Consider the following 17,159-nt stretch of genomic DNA (forward strand, 5'->3'; position numbering starts at 1 on the left):
GGGGGGGGGGAATACGTCTGTCCCTGTACAGGCACATGGATAAAAGACATCAAGTTATCTAAAGAATTTTTTTTTGGAAAAATCTTGTTGGTCTAATATCTCTGATACCAGATATCACCTCTGACCACGAGTCCGGATCAAGTTATCTATGAAAAGACAGTGTTATGTATCTGTTATCAAGATATACAGATAGTTTCATATATCTTTTTATAAGATAAAGATGGAAGATCTCTTTATTAGTTATAAAGATTAGATCGATTACAAATTTTTCATGTGCTCTTTTTCATGCATGATCCTGGCAGGTCATGTTTTTTATTTGTATTTCATTTTGAAAAATGTGGGCAGTTTTTCAAGCAAATGACTGACTTGCCAGAGAAATCAAAGCACCACACAACTCCAATGCTGGTTGTAGATCTGCCAGGACAAAAAAACGACACGGAAAAACATTAACTTTATTTTTGTTTTCAGTATTGCCCTTATTAACAAAGGACTATTCTTTTTTTTTCCCCAAGAAGTAATTTAAAAACCTCTCCATTATTTTGTAATCTTTCCTTAATCCAAGGTCCTTTCCACAGGGAGAAAGTCTTGCAAAGATTTATCACCATGATTTGACTGGTTTCCCTGCAAAACTGGTAGCAAAGTCCATTTTTTTTCCTTATTACATATGAGGTATATGCTATCTTCAGTCTAAATCAGATCAGACTGTCACAGATTCATTGCCCTCAATTTCAATAGTAATGACCGGCATATAAAAACAAAAGAAAGTCAGCCATCACCTCCTGCTTGAAAAAATTGTGTGTCACCCATAATTAAACGAGAGTGTGTGGTTTCATCTTTCCCACAAACATATCTTTAATAACAGGTTCTTTTACTAGGTGAATCTGGAATTGTATCAGTTGCGCAAGCATGGACAAATTCATGTGCGGTACACGATTTTTAATCCTATGGATTCGCTCCAATGACCACCTCCTGCTCCTTCAGGATAGGCATCTCTCATTCATGACTCTTTCCAGCTGGATGTTGATCTTTGACTTGTTTTACATGTTCTCACTTGTAACTTCCTCCTTCTCAGCTACTCCTTAAAACCTTCCTCATTGCATTAGTCCATGACAAACCTGACCCTCCATTCTCTGCTGACTTTCTGTTCCTCATCAGACATTCAGCTAATTCAGTCAACTTCCTTTTACTCAATTTTCCCTTTTCTTTCTGTTTGAAAGTTACTGTATTGAGCTCTGGTATGCATATGCTTTCTTTCTACAACTCATCATAAACCATTCTGTGATACTTACGTGAAAGTCCTCATAAAAAATGTATTATTAACACAGGCATTTTAAAGAATTATGGTTAACAACTGAATCACATTGAAGGCAGTAAAATTTCTAACAGTTTTCACTGCTTATATTAGTATCCAGTGAAAAACAGGAAAGATTATAGCTGGTAAAATTATAATTCCCCATGGAATTGCCATGCTTTTTTCAGTCTATAAGCATATAGTAATCCTTGACAATTAAAAGGAGTTGGGAGAGACATTTTGCTCTTTCCTTCCTCCCTAACTTCCTTAGATTAGTGAAGGCTTTGATTTTTTTTTCTTTCTTTTTTTGGTCAGATTCCTAGCCCTTGAGTTGAATCTGTTCTTTCCACCTCAGGTCCCATGAAAAAGTTACTTCACCATCAGAACTAATGCAGTTCACATAACAGGAGGTCAGGGCATTGATTTTACTACAAATGATTAGGAGTACTAATCTACTTTAATAGTTCTAGATAAATGGCTTAAAGATCTCTAAAAACCAAAAGGCCTTGTCCCTGCTCAGAATCAAGACAAGCAGAAGTAAAGGAGGTTCTTGACATATATAATCTCTTCCTTTGCTGCACACCTTCCTTTGATTTGGCAATAGGATCATAACCACATGTCTGGTACCCAAGGAGTTCATAATCATTTGTACCTAATGATGAATCATTTGTACCTAAAACACTTGCTCTTACCTTATCACCCACCAGCTTTTGGCTTTATGATAGATTCACCTTTTTGTGCCCTTCACTTATTCCTACTCAACCACTCTTCCTTACCTTTCAGCTACTTAGCCCTTCTTTTTCACTTCACTTTTGCTCCATTTCTTGCTATTCTCATGTGCATCACATGTCAACCTATATACAAAGTGGGTGCATGTGGTCCTGCTGTTACATTGACGCAATAAACTCCAGAGCAGTTTGCACTGGAGTTAACTGCTCCAGGGCATGGCACCTACAGAGGCACCCCAGACTCCAGCAATTAAAGCTACGGTGGAACAGCCCAGGGCTCCAGGTGGCGGTGGCAGGCAGCAGAGGGGTCTGGCCCCTGGCTGGCTGAGCTGACCAGGAGCAATTTGTGCCCAGTTGTCACCATCCACATGAGCATTTGATCACCGTTAATACTCTGCTGTAAGAAAGTTCTGTCCTTGACAGTTCTCTTATGGCAGAGTTAATTTACTGTACCCTAATACCAGGACACATATAGATGGTGACACTTTACTTGCAGCTAATTAGTCAACTCCGCAGTACAGTGCACATGTAGATGCACCCAGTAGATAATGAAAACACAGCCCTCACTCCAAAACCATATATGTCTAAGTGAAATATAGAAACCCAACAAAATTTAGGGACTTGGGAATCACAAATCAGTTGAAGTGACATACAATTTTTTTTTTTTTAGGTAACTACAAGGGATTTAGGCAAAACTTAGGCTTTTAACTTACAAACAGTGCCCTTCGTCTGGCAGGCACAAAATCACTTAAGGCACACACAAAAATTAGGTCCTTCCATTTTGCTCAAGGAGAATCCTTAGGTGTCTGATTTAAGCTTGTGACATGCTCAGAAACCATCTAGATCACACTGAAGTTTCACCTGTGCTCCATTGTAGTCTCAGTGGTGCTGGGCCATGCTGATGGTCTGCATAATGTTTTGATGTGTTATGTGTTTGTGGAGTTTGTTAAACACACTTCCAGGATTATTACTGTTTTTAAACTAATGTCTGATATAAGAGGCATGACTGATCTTGGTACCACATGTTCCCCACACCCAGGGGAGTCTCCGCCACACTGGGCTGCTGAGGCATTTATCTACTTGCTCTGTCTGGCTCCTTAAATTTTGCATGCTGGGCTATCCAGTAGTCCAGCATCCCATAGAGCGCCCCACCCCACCAAGTAACCTTAGGCTGAAAATGCCTAAAACTCAGATCTCCTTCCTGAGCAAGTGTACTAACCTGTCTATAGCATTGTGTAAAAGGTAGGGCAGAACAAATGCTGCCACCAAAAATGTGCTGTCTTACACTGAACTTGGTTTTGATGTTAGCATGGAGAGAAGCTTCCTGCTTCAGGGAGGCACCTATGTTCTGGCTCCTAGCTCTGGTTCTGGCTCATAGATTGTAAGGCTGGACGGGACCCTAGAAGATCATCGGGTCCAGCCCCCTGCACCAGGCAGGAAAGACAGCTGGGGTCAAGTGACCCCAGCAAGGTGACTGTCCAGTCTCCTCTTGAAGATTTTCAGGGTAGTTGATTGCAGCACCTCTGGTGGGAGCTTATTCCACAGTTTGGACACTAATTGTTTTTCATAATGTTGAGCCTGAAATGGTCTTGCAGGAGTTTGTGGCCATTACTCCTTGTTTTCCCCAAGGGTCCCCTGATGAACAGTTGTTCCCAGAGCCTTTGATGTATTCCCCTGATATAGCAGTAAGCTGCTACCAAATTCCCTCTCAGCCTTCTCTTTTTCAGGCTGAAGAGTCCCAGGTCCCTCAGCCTTTCCTTGTATAGCTTGCTGTGCAAGTCTCTGATCATACGGTGGCTCTTCTTTGGACTCTCTCAAGCTTTCCCACATTCTTGTTGATGTGCATCACCCAGAACTGGACACAGAACTCCAGCTGCAGTCTCACCAACGCTGAGTAGAGCAGGAGAATCACTTCCCCACTCTACTCGGTTTGATTGATGCATTCCAGAGTATTATTTGCCCTGTTGGCTATAGCATCACACTATTGGCTCATAGTCTTACTGTGATCTATTATTACCCCCAGGTCCCTTTTGTTCATAGTGCTGGTCAGTTGGCCGCTGCCTGTAGGTCTATAAGGGGTTGTTCATCTCCAGATGGAGTGCTTTACATTTCTCAATGTTGAACTTCATCTGGTTCTGACTTGCCCACTTTGCTAGCCTGTCTAGCTCCGCCTGTATCTGTAGCATGACCGTGCTTCCCCATAACTTGGTGTCATCCAACAACTTGGCCAGTGAGCTCTTTACCCCCACATCCAAATCATTGATAAAGATGTTGAAAAGTACTGAACCAAGCACGACACCTGTAGGACACCGCTGGCCACTTCTCGCTAGGATGACACAGATTCATTCATTAGGACTTTCTGGGTCCTACTCTGCAGCCAGCTATATACCCACCTAACTGTCTCGCAGTTAAGCCCACAATCCTCCAATTTTCTCACGAGAACATCATGGCATACCAGGTCAAAGGCTTTTTGGAAATCAAAGTATACAACATCAACCTCTTCACTCTTATCCAGGTGATAAGTTACCTGATCGTAAAAGGAGATGAGGTTGGTAAGACAAGTCCTGCCTGTGATGAAGCCACGCTGGCTGTCATTCAGAATTGTACCTTCTGCAAGCCTATTGCACATAGACTCCTTAATGAATTTTTCCAGGGTTTTCCCTGAGATAGAAGTTAGGCTAATTGGCCTGTAGTTACCTGGGTCCTCCCTCTTCCCCTTCTTGAAGATGGGCACAATATTGGCCCTCTTCCAGTCTTCGGGGACCTCTCCAGAGCACCACGAGTTTTGAAAGAGTTTCACCAGGCGGCTCCATGATGACTTTGGCTAGCTCCTTTAGCACTCTGATGGAGTTCATCCGGTCTTGCTGATTTATATATGTCTGATTTATGTATTTCTTTAACTGATTACACACCAGTTCTATGGCAATTGTAGGAAGGCAGTCATTCCTGACCTGCTCATTTTGTACCCTATCTTTGGGGGCAGAGATGACAGAAGTGCCACCTTAGCAATCCTTAGTCAGATGTTTAAGGTCCAAGGATGAGTGGAAATTGAGATACACCTTGTACCTAATGTTTCTCATTGTCTTGTTGTACATGTGTTCGATTTCAGGCCTCAGGTGATATGATTGCCCTTTGGAGGCAGCTAAGAATCTCCATTGATTGTACAGAAACAACATTTTAGACCGTCATTTATATTTAGTTTTGATTTTTGTTTTTGTTTCCTTTGTTTTTAATGGCCTTAAATAAATTATGGCACTGCTATTTTGCCATATACTTCATGAACCACAGAAATTAACTCATATGAAGAAATCAATTGTCCACTTAGTAAGTGCAATCAATCAGTAGGTATATTATGAAGTACAAAACAGATCTAAAAATAAAGGTGGCAAAAATTCAACCTGTGAACTTAAGGACCATGGAATGTAAGTACAACAAAGGGGGGAGGGATTCTGAAGGTACTGTTCTCCGCTTCTTATTATTGCAAAGAAGAAAGGAGCAAACTATTTAGATAAAGGAGTATACCATGTAATTTGGGTAAAATTTAGTTTAATCTTGAAAACACACCCAAGTATCAGATGATGAATTAGAAACCCTAGCACAATGAAAATTATCTAAAAAACATAGAATTCCATTTTTTTCTAGGATTTTTTTTTAGCATATGTCAGAGCAGTTGCCTAGAAATTGTCACTAGAACAATTTATGTAATAGCCAAGGGAGACCAACCAAATTGAAATGCATCCATTGCATTAACCATGTTAGAATCCCAAATAGACAAAAGATGGACCAGTAAATTAAAGAATAAGTTATATGGACCAAAACACAATCATTGGAAAACTTAGCTGAAAAAAAATTCTTGTGACACTTTAATTAAGAGTTCAGATTCAAGTTGAAGGTATATGGTTAATTTTTCCGTGAGAGAAGCAACAGGAAAAATATATTTAATTTATAATGTGTTATTTGTGTTGCCATAGTGCTGAGAAGCTCTAGTCATTGATCACGACTCCACTGTGGTAGTACTGTGTCCAGGCAGTTCCTACCCCAGTAAGATTACAGACTAAGAGTAAGACAAAAGAGAGAGAGGGGCAGTAGCATATAAGACAATATTGGTCAGAATGACAGGCAGTGGGGTCACTACACTATCAATCTTAACAAATGTCAGTTTTTTTATAATTGTCACTGAGAAGTTGTGAAGCAATAGTCAGCCAGGCAGAATCCTTAGACACCTACAGTGATGTAGCAATTCTAACTTCAAACGTAAGGTGCACCTCATCGCTGGCTTCTGCCTCACTTCAGACTAATGGCTAACTACATCTGTCTCCAAATGGTAATGCTGTTTTGGAGAAGAGAGAGGAAATGTTATATATATTATAAATTTAAATCTGCATTCTAAAATTATTTGAAGTGTTTGCTGTGTTTGTTTTAAGATGAATGTCTGTTTATACTCTACAGTTTCAAGTAATAGTTTTCAGTATCAAATATATCTTTGCATATCTTTGAACATCTTCATTTTTCAAGCTAAAAAACAAGTTTAGTTGAACAGTGCAATAATGGAAGTTTTGGCTAATGTTTATTTTTAACCATTGGTAAAGCAAGTCAGTCTTTTGTTTGACAGATTTAATCTCTTATTCATAGTATAAGTGTGAGCCCTTAAGTGTTACAAACTTTTGTTGTAGCACATGAAATAATTGAAAATGCTCCTAGGCATATGGGCAGCCAACCAGGCTACCAAAGTGGCTGTAACTCACAGACAGATACTAAATTTGAATTAAAATTGCATGAGCACATTAAAATCTATATACTTCCCTGAGGTAGCCTCAGGCTATGTTCGGTTTTTGTATTTTATTTATTAGTAGTGCCCATGGATACTGGTGAAATATCTGGCAAAATAAGTTGCAGACAAGTGCTTACATCTATTGAATGAGGACTGATTCATGCTTGAAAATGATGCACATGAACTAAAATACATCAGCGAAATTAACACCTGTGAAAGCTGTTGGGTTGGTAGTCTTGGAGATTCAGAGTACAGGTGCAGTACTGGTAACAGCAATGTCCTTTCAGAATGCCTCATCATCTGAAAATATAATCTTTAGTCTTCTGTGCACTCACTTAATTGGAATGAGTTTAGGCCAGAACTTTGCTATGTGCTAGAGGCTAATACACTATCAGTTTTCTTAATTAAAGTTATCCAGACCACTCAGACTCTCCATATTATCTCTTAAAGGTTATGTGTCTCTAAGAGACGTTCAAGAATAGGGCTGTTCAACTTCTTAGTAGCCAAGAGCTGCTTGAGCAGGGGCAGTATACTGTGGGGGTCCCAGCCCCTCTGTACCTCCCCAGCTACAAGTTCCCCCAGCATCACGTGGGGAGGCAGCTCATACCTACCATGCATGTGGTGCAGGCACCCCTTTGTCCCTACCACTGTACCATGCAGGCAGACAGGTGGCCCTCCTATAGCTGTTCCAGGCTTCATAGATTTCATAGACATTGCGGATGGAAGGGACCTCATAAGTTCATCAGGTCCAGCCCCCTGCCCAAAGGGCAGGAAGTCAACCAGGATCCAAGGAGCCCAGCAAGATAAGCATCCAAATGTTTCTTAAAAGTATCCAGAGTAGGTGCTCGCATCACCTCTGGGGGGGAGTCTATTCCAGGCCTTGGGGTTTCGGACAATAAAGAAGTTTTTCCTTATGTCCAGCCAAGAATGGTCTTGCAGGAGTTTTTAAGTGTTGGATCTTGTCGTCCCTTGGGGTGTTCCCCAGATCCTGATGCACACCCCTTATATACTTACAGGCAGCTACCAAGTCACCCCTGAGCCTGCTCTTCTCCAAGCTGACCAGTCCCATAGCTCACAGCCTTTCTCCATAAGGCCTGGTTTCTTGCCCTCTGATCATGTGTGTGGCTCTCCTTTGGACTCTTTCAAGCTTCTCCACATCCTTCCTGAATTGTGGAGCCCAGAATTGGATGCAGTACTCCAGCTGCAGCCTCACCAAGGCCGAGTACAGCAGGAGGCTGACATCCTGGGTCTTGTTTGAGATGCATCAGTAGATGCAAACCAGAGTTTTGTTTGCTTTACCACCTGTGGTATCACATTAATGCCTCATATTCATCTGGTGGTCAGTCATGACCCCCAAGTCTCTTTCAGGCATGATGCTAGCAAATGTAGCCTTGCCGAGCCTATAAATGTAATGTGGGTCCCTCCCCCCACCCAGGTGGCTCCCCCTGCTCCCCTCTTTGATTGTGGGCTCCCCTGACACTGCAGGCTGCGCTGCCCTGCACTACCCTGCCCCTCCCTCTGGACCAGGGGCAGGAAGTAAAAGCCAGAGAAAGATAAGCTAGGGACTGCAGCAGCTACCAGAACAATGAGAGGACTAGTGGCCAGAGAGCGCCTGGGGGTCACAGGCTAACCCCAGTTGAACAGACCTGTTCTTGGAGAATTTGCTATTATAGATCATGTAACAAAATGTATTTCAAATATATTTCAAATGTGTCATGGCAAAAGGCATATTTCAGAGGAAAGATGGAAGGGAATTAGGATGTTTCCAGTATTAAATCCTACAAGTGAAATAAATTGCTTTAAGGAAAAGATTACAGATACAATTTCCTATTCCCTGTGTGATATTTTTTTAAGTTCCTTGTTCTGTCTCCTATAAGTTGGCTTGGACACTGTAGGGTCATCAAGTCATACTTCCAACAGTCAGAGCTGACTAAAAATTCCCTTCTTATGTAGGTGATTGTGCTTCTTGTAATGCGATTCATTTCGAATTATAGAGAGGGAGAAGAGTTCAATAAAATGGAACACCCTTTTTTCAGTCTAATTATATATACAAGATAGAAGCATTTTTATAAAATAGTGTATCAGTTGCTAGTTGTAATGTAAACAGTTGTCCAGTGAAATAAACAACGCTGCCGATTCATTTCTGATAGGCCACTCAGCAGTCTATAAATGATAATGTCTTTCATTCATTAACGAAGTAAGCTAGATTTCAACCAGTCATGTAGAAGTGGAAGCCTCTGCATTTCATTACTAATCCCCAAGCTACCTAATTCCCCATATATAGGATTGTCATATTTCTGAGTCATACTAGTAGTTTGAGCTAAGTTGCAACACCAGCATTAGTCATTCATAGAGATGCGTGTGCGTATGAATGCATGAAAAGAATATACATGTAATAAGTGAATAAGAAATCCAGTCACCTACCAAAAACACTGAATTGTTAATCATGAATGACTTCCCGTGTGCAAACATATTTGTAATTTGAAGGGTGTTTCCCCAACAGTGCCAATCACAACTATGTTATTCTTTATGTATTTTTATATACTCTTTTTCCCAGTTTATTGTAACACGTTATACAGCTATATGCAAAACTTATATTACCAGACGCTGCCTAACTGAAAGCATTTAGAGCTAAAATGTTGGAAAATTAAAACTGTTTTATAAGAGCAAACTATAGGCAATTCAATCTGTTTTTTTCATAAACTGTCCAGGCGTGTGGTTTTTGGGTTTTTTTTTTGTTTGTCTGTCTTTTTACAAGAGAACTTTCATTATTAATTTTATAGAAGCTATAAAGCTTTAAATTAAAGTTGCTTTGGATTCATTTTTATATCTTTGGCACAATTTTCAAAACCAAATTCTGAAAATACGCTTGTATGTTTTCATTATTGAAACCTTGTATTTGTAAATATAAACTAGAGACTTAGAGAATTCAGCAGCAGCAGCAATCCCTCATAGTCGAGGATGACTGTGTTCCATGGTTGCCTTATCTGTGGGCCCAAAGATGGCTGAAAAGGCTAATCCAAGATCAACAGGTTTTGTTGTAACTGAGGCATGTTTTTCCATGTGGGGTGCGTGGCTCTGGATACTTGGTTCAGTTTGTGACATGCTCTTTTTGCTGCTCCTGCTTTTTTGTCTCCTGTTGTCATTGTGAGGTTTCAAAGTGTTGAGATCCTTGCATCAGACTCTTCCTCAATTTGGGGCTATCCTGAGCAATAATCTCCCAGGAGTTTATGTTGTATTTTTTCAAGTTGGCCTTGAGGACATACTTGAAGCACTTCCTCTGCTCTCCTCTTCAACATATGCCTTGACTAAGCAGGAGAATAAAACTTGCTTCAAGAGTCAGGAGTCAGACATTCAGATGATGTGGCCAGCCAAGTGAAATTGATGTCAGATGATCATCACCTCAATGTTCATAGCGTTTGCCTTTGAGAGGATGCTAACCTAGGTGGGTGTTTTCCCACTAGATTTGAAGTATCTTCTGCAGGCAGCATTGATGGTACGTCTCCAGCAACTTGAGGTGTCTCCTGTACTTTGCCCACATCTCAGCTCCATACAGTAAAGTGGGGATCATGGCTCAGGCAACCTGTAGCTGTGGGGCTCTGTGTAGCCTGCCAGGCTTCTTTGCTAAGCTGTTTATGCTCTTAAAGGTGCAGGCACCCCTAGGTGCCCTGCAACAGTCAGATGTAGCATCATGGTAAAGAATATCAACACAACTGTTGCAGCAGTGGTACAGCCTTGCTTAACTCCAGTTTTAACCTCAAAGGGGTCTGTGATAGATTTGTTACTGAGAACTATTGCTTGCATAATGTCACGAAGCAGATGAAGAATGGTGATGAATTTCATTGAGCATCCATACCTCACAGCATCTTCCACAACACTTTTCTGTTAACAGAATCAAAGGCTTCTGTGAGGTCAAAAAAGTCCATGTAGAGGAGTTTATGTTGTTCTTGGCATTTTTCCTGCAGCTGATGAGCAGTGAAGATCATGTTGGTTGTAACTCTTGATGTCCTAAACCCACCCTGAGAGGAGCTCTTCCATAAGTGGAAGGATAGAGTTCAGGAGGTTCTCACAATGATCTTTCCTGTGGTGCACAGTAAGGCAATCCCTCTGCTATTTCCACAATTGAACCTGTCTCCTTTCTTAAAGAGTGTCATGGTGATTGCATTTCTGAGGTCATCTGGGATTTCCCCATCATTCCAATTCCTTAAGATGAGAGCATGGAGTTGTGATGTAAGTTTCTCTCCCCCCTACTTGAAAATTTGCAGGGATTCCATCTGCTCCAAATGCCCTGTCATTCTTCATCCACTTGATGCTTTTGTCACATCATCAAGGGCTGGAGGGATTCTGAGATCATCTCTGACTGGGTGGCAAGGAATTGAGAATGCTCTCATCAACAACAGAGTCTCAATTGTGAAGGTCTTCAAAATGCTCCTTCCAACAGGCAACGATGGCTTCTCTTTCCTTGATCAGGTCTCCTCCATCCTTAGGTCTCAAGGGGGTTGGTCCCTGAGTGCTAGACCATAGATGGCTTTGGTGGCCCTAAAGAAACTGTGAATATCATGGATGTCGGGAAGATGCTGAATCTCCTTCACCTTGTATTCCCACTATCAGTTCTTCATATCACAGGTTCTCCTTTGAGCTTCTGCCTTGGCTTGTTGGTGATTCAGATTATTTTGTTTGGAGTTGATATCTTTCTGGCAAGCACAATGACAGTGGACTTGAAAGCACTCCAAGCTCTGCTGACATTCTCCCATTGTTGTTGATTGGAATTCACCAATTTGTCATTGAGGCACTTGTGGAAGGGGACTGTTCAAGTTCATCTGTACCAAAGCATGTGCTTGCCAGTCGTCTGCACATGCAAAACTTGCAGGCAGAATGCCAGATATTCACTTTGATGCTAGCATGAAAAATGGGAAATCCTTAGTAGATCTGTAAATGCACATGTAAATAAATAGGAATACCCATAGGTAAGAGATACGCGACATTTTCCAGTGGCAGGCTGAAATGACCCAGGTGGGGTTAAAGACAGATCATGCTAGACCTCAGCCAGTACCACTTCTTCCTGGTGTCATTTCTGTCTGTTGCCCAGCAATCAGAACTATATAAAGGGAAGTAAGGAATAATGCTCAGTCATGTAACAGAATATATATCTGCAATCCTTCACATACTGTGCTTTATATATTTTGTTGGTTACTCAAAGAAGAAGCAACAGTCATTGTAATCAGGTTAGCCATGCCTCAATCTTGCCTTGGAATCTCACCCAAGTTCATCCTCCTGAGGTGCTGTGCCTCAGATCTTTACTTCACCTAGGGTGGAATTATACAGTTTGGCAGAAGGTAGCACAGATTTGCACTTATTTGACTAAGCAAATAAGCCATATATAGAGAACAAGCTTTTATGAATTCAAGTTGACTTCATCAGATGCTTTAAAAATGGCTGACTACCTCTCATATACAATTTGCCCATCCTAAAACCAAGGCATAGAGTACATGTTCATGGGCATCAATCATAACTACTTCAATAAAATACTTCAGAAACAACTTAATCAAAATCCAACCATTATTTGCTTTAAGTTATAGAGCACAGAGAACCACAGTATTTAACAGAAAAAGCATTTATTTCAAGTTAACATCTCTGTGCATACTTATACATATGAGTTGTGGAGGAACTGATTGCATTGCTTTGCTGTTTGCTTTAGCTATCTATGTCATTGGGAGCCAAACTTTTTGGCAAATTAACACCACACCTTTCACAAGTGCTACTCCTCCCCACTTACCCTGCTTAATCTACAGGTCTGCTTTCTGCTTCCTGCCCTCTGCTCCCTACGTAATCTGCTGCTCTACTTTCTGCTCCCTCCCTGATCTGCTGCATGCCACGGAGAAAGACTGCCTGTGTCTCTTGTGGTGCACATGCCACAGATTGGCCACCTTGGTCTTTGTTTTAGTTTTCCAAGCCTGGTCATTTTTCAGTGACACAATCTAGATCTCCTATCTCCTTCCTTAACACACAAGCCCTCTCACACCTCCTTTGAGCTTGTGGGTCTCTCAGTCATAACCTCAGCCTTGGGAAGGATACTCTATTCTAACTTGGAAGGAGCCAGCCATTGTTATCTTAACTCCCTTGAACCTTTGAAGCTGTGTACCTAGGCTGACTTATCTGTCCCATTGTTACACCTTTCCTGCTCAATTCTTTAACTTCTTATAGCCTCTTTTAATTGAATGCTTATCTCTTCATGCAGGCAGCAAAACAAATTGAACAGGGAACATAATGCCCATAAAAGAATGACCCAGCAAACTACCTCCACTGTTTACCCATAAAAGGAAATACAGAAGTCATCTTCCCAACTCAGGGCAGGTTTTCTCCCTGGGTTAGGCTGTCACTAGGATGTCTCTTGAGATTCTCCTCCTCGTTTTCTAATTGTCTATTTCCCAGAGAACCTAAAATCCATACTGCACTGAGTGACGTTTAAAAACTGCATTTGCCACAACAATTTTCTTTCTTTTTTTTTTTTGCCTGGCAAGCATAAGGATGATTGTCACACAGTGTCAATCCAGGCTGCACTACAAAAATCATGTCATCTGGTCAAGGCCCCAGTTTTGCAACTTTTATTCACAAGGAATATTATGCATGCATGTAGTCACACATTCCCCAGTGGGATTATTCACACACAAGTAAACACTATGAGTATGAGTAATGGTTGCAAAACCAGCCCCTAGACTGGTAGAATCAGTAATTTCTCCAAGACTGTCAGAGGTTCCTGGCAGTCCTCAGCCAGGATAGCCAGTATGTCAGTTGGCAGTTAGGAAGCAAGAGATGCACGGCAACCTTGTTGTAAGTGCAGATCAATCAACATTTCAGTTATAGGATATGAAAGGGATTCTCCCTCTGTTTATAGTCTCTGTATGCTGCAGTGGCAAATAACAGCTGTAAAAACTACTTGTCAGCCAAGGTAAAATTCCATACACCTCCTTCGATATCCACAAAAATATAGTACAAGAATCATCTGCATAAGTTATATCCACATGCTGCCCAGTTTCAAGACAAAGTTTTTACAGCCAAAATTGGTGGCAACTCTATTGAAGAGATGTAAAAATATGGATACCATTTCAGGGAATACAGAGTCCTATGCTCTTTCGCAGAGAAAGTGAACAGTTTTTCCATACACTATAAGGTAGCTTATCTTTGCCATTTGCAAATGGTCAGTGAATGCTGAAATATTAATAGAGGTGTGTAGATATTTGCTGACAGCACATTAAGATTACTCAGAGATTTTCTGGTTGATATTTTTTCCCTTTCAATTTTCTGACCTCATTTTTTACAGGCTAACATACATTATATTGGGGTTTTGTCCTTATTCATGCCATATTTTCCTCACACCAGACCTCCTAAGATTTTCTTATAGCTTTTGCACTATACCTTAGAAAAGTACTAAGCAGGCAGTGTGGCTTGAGGTTAAATTCTGAGACAGCCTTTGCAGTAAGTTGCTGAACCTTCAGTGCACAAACCACAGAAGCATATGGGCCAATAAGCCTATGATCCAAAACGAGAAAGACAGATGGGATACATTACTGTGACTGCTTTATGGCATTTTAAAAAACTTAAAACTTTCCCTTTTTTAAAAAGTTATATTTTGCAAGCTGTTAGCTTACAACCTGGAAAGCCTTTTTGCATTCTTCTTTTTAAGAAAGTAAGATGCCAGTTACTTAGATTTAAAAGACAGTTTCTGTACATACGCTGTGTTCTTTTAACAGCACTTTTCACTAGCTACGTTGTCTGGAATAAATGTAGAACTCAGTAAATTTCAGTGACATTATATAGGTTAATAGTTATTTACCCCAAATTCATAGGCTCAGGAGGCTGCCACTTGGTATTAAAGGAATTGCCACATTCTTTAGTACATATTTCTGTAACACATACTTACTTTGGCCACCAAGAAAAGAAACCAAAAAGTGAGCAGACATACTTTACACCCTTAAGCCAGCAAATGCTGTGTTAATATTACATTCTGGTAGAATACCAACTGTAAATCACTGACTAGACGTACCCATATTGATTAGGATGCTAACAGAAAAATCCAGATAGACATGTGTGTGCAAAAGAGAAAATATTCACCCCAATGTACAAAACTCTTACTTTAAAATGAATGCTTGATACAGGGTCATCTGCTGCATATTCTATACTTGTTTGCATGGAAAAATAGGAGTTCTGTTGGTGGAATGAATGCAGAACATACTTTAGCGATTTTTACATTATCTTTGGGGCTACTGTCTAGCTCTAACCTTCCCCTTAAATAATTGTACACTGAAACTATAAAAGCAGTATTAATATGTGAACATAATCTCAGTAGCATAATGGAGGGAGGGAGGGAGGGCAAGAAGGGCACCAGATCCAGGCACCAACTTAGAGGGGATGTCAGCATGATGGCCCCTTCCCCCCAGAGTCTTTGCCACATCTGGAACAAACCTGTCCCCTCTGTTCATAGGAGACAAGCTTGCAAAGTCCCATTCTGCCCGGCTGAAGGAGCTGTGTGCCGGGACACAACAGGAGCAGCCCTGTCCTGCCCAGTCCTAGAAGCTGAGCTGAGGCAGTCCTGTACTGCTCATCAACAGGAGCCAAGTGCAGGAACTCAACAGAAGCAGTGGGAGTCTTTGATTCCTTGGGGCAGCTAAGATCCTCCTATGGAGAGGCAATGCAGGGCTGCTCCTGCTGTATTCCAAAACACAAGTCCTACACCTTAATGGTGCATGGCTTCTCCAGCTGGGTTCCTGTGGCTGGGGGTGGGCGGGGGAGGGGAGGAGTGGAGAACTACTCCAAATGGACAAGGGAGAACTTGATCCCACTCTGCAGAGCTCTTGCCTGGGGCTTCAGGATTAACAGTTACAACCTCTGTGTGCTCTGGCCAACTGCGCCAAACCTCTGTGCAGATTAACCCTCAAAAGCAAACCCATCCCCAGTCAGGTAGCAATCACTTCGAGGGGAGTTTCTCCCAGGAGAATGGATGCCTACACACTTCCCTGTCACTTGACTTCTCCCAGGGACCAGAAGTCATTGAGCAGTGGAGAAATGCTGCTGACACCCTTCTGTGACCAGGGTCATCCCAGTCTGGGGAAGGCAGTCAGAACAGCTGCTGCTGCTCACTTCCTCCCAGTCCCAGGAGAAGTTGAACAGCAGGAAAAGGCCCCTGTGCCTTTTCCAGACCAGGATCACCCTGGTTTGGAAAAAAAAAGACACGAGGGAAGCATCCATATACCAGGAGGAAAGGGGAGGAGTAGCCACCCCCTGCTCCCTGCCCACTCCTCACACAGGCAGGGGGCCTTGCTTGCCATCTGTCCCCAGCAGGATGCTTGGCCTTGCTGCTCCAGTCCCCCCCAGGAACAAGAGGACTCAAGTAGCCACTGTTTCCCATGCTTTCCCCAGACCAGGATCACCCTGGGCTGAGAAAGGGGCAAAGAGCAGGGAAGAGGGGACAGTTACAAACTGAATGCCTGTACTGTTCTCTCTCCCAAAACATTCCTGACAGTGGAAAATTTCCATCGTGGGAAATGAAAGCCTGTTTGTGGCCCCAGACATGTAAGCCCCACTGCTCAGTATCTACATTTCTGGATTCATAGTCTTTTCTCTAAGTTTGCAAGAGATCCAGGATCAGAGTTGTGGGGATCTATTCCATGGTTTGTTTTGACTAATGTTTTTTCTGACAAGAATACAGGTTCAAATAGCCAGAAATTGATGCACAAAATCTTTCGTGCACACTGGAGAGGAAATGCCTCCATAAGCTCACACTTTCTTATGGAGTTATGTCCTTTAACAGATTTTTAACAGTCCTTTAACAGTCAAATGTTGATCTGCAGCAGTAAAGCAGGCATGGACAAAGTCCAGGAGATCTGGCCAGCAGTGGACTCCATTGCCCAGCAGCCCCTGCCTGTGTGGCTGAGACCGGTTTCCATGGAGACCCCAGCAGCCCTGCTGTGATAGCAGCTGGGGTTTCTATGGAGACTGGCCCCAGCAGTGCTGGCAGGGAGCAGTGGTGCCAGCCTCTTCCTGGTGGGGGTTTAGGGTGGGGAACTGTGCTGTGCGTGGGAGCAGGGCAGGCAGCAGCAGCAGCACTGCTGGAAGGGGTGGCTACAGAGGGCTACAGGGAATTTTGGGCTGGCTATATCCCCGCCTTAACCCACCTCCAGCACCACCCATGCGGGCATGTTGCGCAGCAGGACACAGGGCTACTCCAAAGCCGGGCTGAGATCCTGTTGTGGTGACAGTGATGCTTAAAAGCGGTTCGTTTCTCTGGAGGCCACTAAAATCACAGACACACACTCATTAAATGGCACAAAAGGTGTATTTGCAAATAGGGTCAGAGCAGAGTCAAAAACTC

General features: G+C 42.2%; 1 protein-coding gene across 1 annotated transcript in view; it reads left to right on the forward strand.

Annotated features, from left to right (window-relative positions):
- Window positions 1–17,159, forward strand: part of AP4S1 (adaptor related protein complex 4 sigma 1 subunit) — a 38,683-nt gene that overhangs the window by 707 nt on the left and 20,817 nt on the right. The window lies entirely within an intron of this gene.

Source organism: Crocodylus porosus, unplaced genomic scaffold, assembly GCF_001723895.1.
Source record: "Crocodylus porosus isolate Cpor-Errol unplaced genomic scaffold, CroPor_comp1, whole genome shotgun sequence".
In the NCBI taxonomy this organism is placed as follows: domain Eukaryota; kingdom Metazoa; phylum Chordata; order Crocodylia; family Crocodylidae; genus Crocodylus; species Crocodylus porosus.